Source organism: Pinus tabuliformis, chromosome 2_1, assembly GCF_031772625.1.
Source record: "Pinus tabuliformis cultivar Carrire ecotype Pingquan chromosome 2_1, CPIR1, whole genome shotgun sequence".
Classification (NCBI taxonomy): Eukaryota; Viridiplantae; Streptophyta; class Pinopsida; order Pinales; family Pinaceae; genus Pinus; species Pinus tabuliformis.
Window position 1 is genome coordinate 79857341 of NC_142299.1, and position 7783 is coordinate 79865123.

The window sequence follows — 7783 nt, forward strand, 5'->3', positions numbered from 1 at the left end:
TTCTCTTTACCTTTCCAATCATACAAACATGACCACTCATTACGTGCACGAAAAATCCTTTTTCCTTCAAAATACTCCAAAAGCTACTTGAAACAAAACTTTTCAAAGGAGATGTTTTTGTATTTTTAATTTAATAAAGCATATAAATCTATTCTAACGGAAATCAATCTCAAAATCTATAAAATCTATGAAACATTGACTCACAAGTAAATCAAAAGGAAATTTACTCTAAAGCAAACCTAACGAGGCAAAAGCCTACAAGGATGATTCTAGGTTGTTTTACTTGACCATAACAAAGCCAAGGACCAGCTAATGCAGAATCAAAAACCCAGTCAAAACAAAACTCAAATCTTTTTGCTCTTTTTGTAAAATGGAATTCAATACTTAATCAACAAGCACTTCGAAATTTGCCAAAGAGACAACTCAAAGATAAGTTGCTCACACAGGTAGACTTTAAGACAGGTCCGACTTCTAAGAAGGCTGACAAAACTAGAGAGATCTAAGGCTTGGCAACTTCTACCGCCAAAGTCACTACAGGACCTACTAAAAAATCAAACCCTAGGGCTTAAACTTCTATGAAATCCACTAAAACACTCAATGCTATCGAAACAAGTTCAGGTGAAGATCTTTGACAAGAGACTAATGGATCTGGGAAGTAAAAACTAAGAAAAAGCAAAATATAAGAGGAAAAATGTAAAAAAAGGAAATTTCTTAATTTTTAGCAGGGTACGCAGGCAACCTGTTAAGACAGGTGCAGGCCCGCTCTGTGCACACAGCAACAGTGCGTACAGGTACGCACTGTGCAATACTCAGAGGGTGCGTACTACTGGAAAAACCAAGAAAAACTAAATTCAATCTAACCCTAAGCTAACCCACCCAAATACAAAGTCACAGAGCCAAAAACCAGAAAATAAATGACTTTTCTCAGATCAAAGTTGCATACAAAGGAAAAAACTTTCACATCAATGGATTCCCCAGTATGGTCGCCATTTTGTCAGGCGGAAAGACTCGACGGTGCGGACACAACTGACCTCCCTAGAAGCCTAAGACTTTCTAGTGACAAACAAGACAAATGAGAGAAATCCTTCTCTAAACATGCATTACAATATGAGAAATCAAGTGTTTAGATCTTACCTGTAACCCAACGCTGTTGTAGTAGTCCAGCTTCGTTGATCCGGATGAGCTCCTCCTTCTCTTCGAAACCTGCATTCACCAACAGTCACACAATTAAATAGCACCTGAATATCACATAAAATAAAACACATTTAACATATAGACCAAGGAGTATATGAAACAACTCATAAATAACAAATTGTTGAGAAGAATGGACTAATTTGTATTAAAGGTAACAAAAGGAACCATTACAACCTGAGCCTTGGTGTTGTGCAAGTTCCTCCCAGGGTCCACAAGAGTTCTCCTTTACTCTGATCAGCTCACCCACCTCCCAATGGAAACAAGTAAAGATGGTAATCTCTCCTCACAAGCTCTCACAAGGAAGTCCTAATTCCAGCAGCATCTACCCTTAGGAATGTTCAGCTTTCAACCTCCCTTCCTTCTGGCCCAATGCCTGTATTTATAGTGCTCAAGAGGAAGTTAATCAGGTCCACCATCAATGGGATAATCCCCTATTTGGATGGGATAGCTCCTCTCTTGATGGGATAAGTTCCTCTTTCATAGGGGTACATGAACCATCTGGAGGCGCTCAATACACATCGAACAACCTTCTAGAATGCTCTAGAAATGACCACAAGTAACTTTTTAAAGATGAAACTTGCGCATTTTGACCTTTACAGGAGTACGCACCTGCCCCTTTACATACAGAGCGTACAAGTACGCAGTTATTGTGAACATTAGGTGTGTACCCGCAGGCAAGGTTGAGAGAACCTGCGTACCCAGAGATAAATACATTTATAAAGAATTTCTCTCTCTTTTGGAGTTTGACATGGAGAGCAGAGGTTTAAGACTTGCCCAGGAGGATAGCATGACTGTTGATAGAGCCATACTAACTGTACATAGCCATGGTGACATTTTTTAGTGTAACAGGGGGTACGACAGAAAAACCGCCCATCCCCTGGACGTTAAAGCCCGGCGCATTATGGGCTGAAAACACTTGCCCATCATTGGATCGGGCACGGTGGGAGATCGACGGCTGGCGGGGCTTTTGGTGCGGCATGCAACTTCGAAGCGGGTCCCGCCCGCATTTAAATAATATATTACAGCTGCGGGTCCAAACTTTAGCTCAGGTGGGTTTTCTGCGGGTAGGATTAATGTGGGTTAATGTGGCACAATGTTTAATTAAAAACATTTAAACATTTAAACATTGGGGTTTAACTGCGGGGGCAATTTGCAAGGGTTTAGGTGGGTGAGGGTTTAGGCATAGGTTATTAATCTTAACCAGAGGTTAGATTAATTCCGGGGTAAGGACACAGAAGGGTTGATTATAGCCCCAAATGGACTAATATCTCCCATAACTATGTTACTTAGCTATAATCCTAGGGGGTGGGATAGTCAATATGTTTTTGGGAATTTTATATAGTTTTGTAGAAAATAGGGGTGGGGATGTATCTAGGGAGGTATATAATAGGGTTAGGAGTTAATATGGTATGTGAGGTGAAGTGTGAGGGAGAAATTGAGCTTGAGAACTGAAACTTAGAAACCAGAAATGGATGAATTATGAAGTGAGGGCTTTACACAAGAAATGTCGCTTCTTTTTTGAAGAAGAAGGTCACAATTTGACATGACTTTCTCAAGGGAGAAATGTAAGTAGGACTGTTTAGGCAGATCCTAAAGTCCTCAAGGGGATATTAGTAAGAAACCTTTTGAAGGGAATGAGGGAAGTTAGACATGCTTTGATAGTTTTTCCATATAGACCATTGTTCTTACCCTTCTCTTATTGATGAGATAAGATATGATTTTCAATATATCAGGTGGTCATAGCTTGCTTCTGCAACCTCCAACTGCCTACCCTGCCTAATAGACCTAGCATTTTTTCTTCTTTTGGATGGGTGCACTTAGTCTTGCAAACCCTGATAATCCTCTTTTCTTTTGGCTGCCCTCCTATCTAAATCTACCCTTATGTCTTCCAAGGGCCCAGATTAAGCAGTTGGGCTCCTTTCTTTCTCTATCTAGCTACTCACCTACCAAGCTTGAACTGTTTGAGCAGATATTCATTCTCTAGTATAGAACAAGCAATTTAAAACATGCATGGTCCAGTTTGAACTATTGGGCCATCCATCAAGATAGTAGTGGCACTTTGTTCAGCCACTTTCATGGTCTTTCCTTGGGGTTCATTTCAATTATTTTTTCTGACCAATTCATTTTCTTGCCTTTTGATTATTCTTTTAAGGCATACCCTCTTTACATTTTTTAACTCTCTGTTCCTTTCACAAAATATGGAACCTTTGTAGCATCAAAGATGAACATTTTTGGCACTTCCACTGTCAATCATGAAAAATGAAACCCTATTGGTATAGGAGACTAACAGTGGCTCCACTTGGGGATGGCTTTTCCAGATGAAAAGCCAAGAACAGCAGGTCAGATCGCCTTATTTTTCCATTCTTGCTGCAGTCTGAATTTTCCTTTTGTTAGAGACCATTGATCTGAATCCTAGAAACTTGTATGAAATACCCTTTAAGTTGTTTTGCTGTGAAATTACAGCTCTGTTTTTACTTGTTTCTCTGAGTATTCCTCATCACCTTGATAGTTCCCAAGTGTTCTCTCTTGCTTTCCAATTATTGGATCAAAACATATATCAAAAATGGTGCAGTACCCCATTCTTCCTCAAAATCTGCTTCACTTGGTCCTTTATCTATCCGCTGTAAATGAAAAAACTGGAAATACAAATATTTATGTACAATATGTGGCTGTGTAGTGTTTCATCAAAGGGGGTCAAAATAATGTTTGAGCATCCTCCCATTGACTGGGCCTTCCTCAGTGTTTGAGCCATCCAAACTCTTCAGAAAATAGGTGTTATTACCTTGTACAGCATAAATGACATAAGGTCCCTTCCACAAGAAATCAAACTTGCCATGTTTTCCTTTGTCCTCCCTCCTAGAATCCCATCTCAGCACTTTGCTCCCTATGAAGAAGTATTCAGCTTTGGTTCTTTTGTCAAATATTCTTTTGAGCTTCTCTTGCAGTACTTGGGTTCTCTGATAGATTTCCTCTCTTGTTTGTTGTAAGTGAATTGTTTGATTGATCCTTCTCTAAACCTCATTAGGCTCAGCTTGTATTTCTTGCAGCAATTTAATTATAGGGATCCCTAAAGATGAAGGAAATCTTGCTTCCATTCCATAAACTAGTTCATATGGACTTGTGCCAATGGATCTCTTGGTGGTCAATCTGTCTGCCCATAGTGCATTTACCAACTTTTTATGCCAATTCTTTTTGTTCTCCTCCAAGACCTTCTTGATGATGTTGATAAGTCTTTTATTGGAAGACTCAGCTAGGCATTGCCTTGAGGATAATAGGCAATGGAATGGCCCAAGGTCATGTGATATTTATGGCAAAATTTGATCATTTTTTTGGACTTAAAAGCAGGGGCATTGTCTGTAATAATTTTATCTGGACAGCCAAACCTGGACAAGATGTTGGTTTCTAGAAATTGCATAATAATGGAGTCATTGGCTTGCCTACAAGGGATGGCTTCTATCCATTTGGTAAAATAGTCTGTAGCAGTCAGAATCCACCTATGTTGACCAGAGGATGAAGGGTGGATTTCACCAATGAAGTCTAAACCCCATTGCTGGAATGGTCTCTCAGTTGAAACAGGTTTGAGTGGTAAAGGCAACAACTTTCTCTTGCCTTCAAAAATTTGGCATTTGTGACAATACATTACAAATTTTCTTACATCAGTAAACAAGGAAGGCCAATAAAATCCGGCGCTTAGGATTTTATCAGCTGTGGATTTCCAGTATAAGTGTCCTCCATATTCACCTGCATGAAATTCCTTGAGGACATTTTCAGTTTCATCCAATGTTAGGCAATTAAGTAAAATTCCTTCATGATTTCTCCAAAACAAAACATTGTCTATGATACAAAACTTTGATGCTTTCATTTTCAAGAACCTTTTCTTAGTTCTGGACAACCCTAGAGGAGCTTGCAGGTTTAACAATACAAAACATATATCAGCATACCAGGGAGATTGTAAAAAGGCTTGATTGATCTATGGAGTTGCCATCTCCTCTTCATTGTCCAGTTCATTAATGTCAAGGACTTGGAAATTGGTTTTAGTCATTAGCTTGGCTAGACCTTGTCCTTTTATCAGTTTGGTAGGCTTGATTTCAATGTCATATTCTAAGATATTGGCAATCCACTTGCCCCTTTTGCCTTCAATTCCTTCTTGGGTTAAAATGTCCTTAACCACTGCATTCGGGACATAGGCAATCACATGAGAGTATAAAATGTAGATTCTAAAGTCTTTGATGGCCTTTACCAATGCATAGGCTTGCTTTTCCATAATCTGATATTTTAAGGGAGCATCTCTAAGGGCTTTGCTAAAAAATGCAGTGGGTTTTTCACATCCTTGGTCATCGTTTTGTAATAGGACTGCAGCAATTGTATGCTCAGATGCAAAAGAAAAAATGATTAAATCTCTATCAAACCTAGGACTTGTTAGGACTGGTGTGTTTGTCAATGCTCTTTTGATATCCTCAAAGGCTTGTTTAGCTTCCATGGTCCATTTGACCTTAGAATCCTTCTTCAACATATTTTTTAACAGTCTTATGAGATCAGCCAAATTAGGAATGAACCTTCTCAAGAAGTTGATCTTTCCTAAAAAGCCTTGTAGTTCTTTGATGTTTCTCGGATGAGGCACTTGAAGGATAGCTTGAATTCTGTCCGGATCGATCCTAATACCATCTTTTGAGATTATATGACCTACGAGATTACCTTCCTCTAGGAAAAACAGTGATTTCTTTGGATTCAAAGATATGCCATATTTTCTACAAATTAAGAAAACCTTCCTCAAATGTTCTAAGTGTTCTTGATCTGATTCTGAAAAGGCAGTAAGATCATCAAGGTAGACCACTAGGAAATCATGAATTTCTTTGGCAAAGGCTATATACATTGCTCTTTGGAATGTGGCCCCTGCATTCTTAAGCCCAAAAGGCATTTTGACATATTTAAAAGTTCCCCAAGGTGTTGTAAAGGCAGTTTTGTCTTGATCATCCGGGTGTACTAAAATCTGATTGAATCCAGAGAATCCATCTAGTAACGAGATCCTAGAGGCTCCCACTACCCTTTGTAGGATATGATCCATTTTTGGTAAGGGGTAATGGTCTTTGAGAGAGACTTTGTTCAAATTCCTTAGGTCAACACACAGTCTAATCTCTCCCGTCTTCTTCCTAGTGGGCACTAGGTTTGAAATCCACTCTGAGAACCTGATTGGAGCAATGATTCCTGCTTCATACATACGTTTAACTTCTTTTTCAATGAGGGGAAGGACAACAGGGTTCACTCTCCTAAGCTTTTGTTTAAAGGGTTTTTGGCTTTCTTTCAAAGGTATGGTGTGTTGGATGACTGAGGTATCATAGGACTTGAGGTCCTCATAACTCCAGGCAAAGATATCTTGGAACTCTTTGAACAACTCAATGTATTTCAACTTCTGATCAGCTGGTAATGCCTTGGATAATTTTATCATTTTGGGATTTTCTGTGGTCCCAATGTTACAGTCTTCAATTTCAGCATTCAACAGTTGCATTTTTGGTTTCCTTGAGATATCATTTGAATCAAACAAATCCTCCAAAGGGGTTAAACCTATGGGCAGAAAATTGTCTTTTAGATCAATTACTTCGGCTTCTGTCTCAGCTATTTCATCCAAGTCTGTTTGCTTCAGCTCCTATACATTCTGGTTATTAAAGGTAGTAGGATGCAAAACCAGATTCGTTGTTTCAGCTGATATATTCTGCTTGATTGTGTATGCATGTTGTTGATCATCCATAGTGCTAGTATCAATGTTCATGCCGGAAAATTCTTCCTTTAAAGTAAGGAAGTTATTTATCTGTGTGTCACTCTCAAAGACTTGCCAATTCTTGATGTTATCCGGGACTGCAGGCCTATGTTTGATTTCAGCAGTGAAACTGTGATTGGGTCTAAAAGGTAGCTTGCAAGTGCTGGCAAAGGTTGCCAAGCTATGAGCATGTAAATTGAGCTTTCTTGAAATTTTGGTTAATTGAGATTCTGAGAAGGTGTCAAGTATTTGAATAGCTACTCCTTTATAAGCCCTTAACCTAAGATCATTTGTGATAAAGTTTCCCTTCATCTGTTGTATGATCAGATCTGAATCCCCTAAGATTGAAACCTTGGTTGCACCTAGATTTTTGATGAGTTTGAGACCTAACAAAAGGGCTTCGTACTCAGCCATATTGTTTGTGCATCGAAAGTTTAACCTATATGCATGACCTTCAGCCTGGTCATTATGCATGTTGTGAATCCAGACCCCTGCCCCAGCTCCCAACTTGTTTACAGAGCCATCAAATTCTAAGTACCATAAGGTTTCATGGTCAAGTTTTGCATTGAGACTCTTAGAAAGTTGGATCATGGGCAGATTGGTTTCTTGCAAATCATTTGATGTATCATTCTCCTTTGTTGTATCAATTACATCAAAAGTCTTTTGGTCTTGAGAAGCAAATTGTTCATTCAATCCCTCTGTCTGTGCTGCCATTAGTAGTTTGGGATAAGCTTTGGTAGACATGTCAGCATTATACAAAATGAATGAATCCATGTCGGAATGTATTGAATAGATGGGGAAGTTTTGGGGCTTTTCTTGACTACTCACCACATA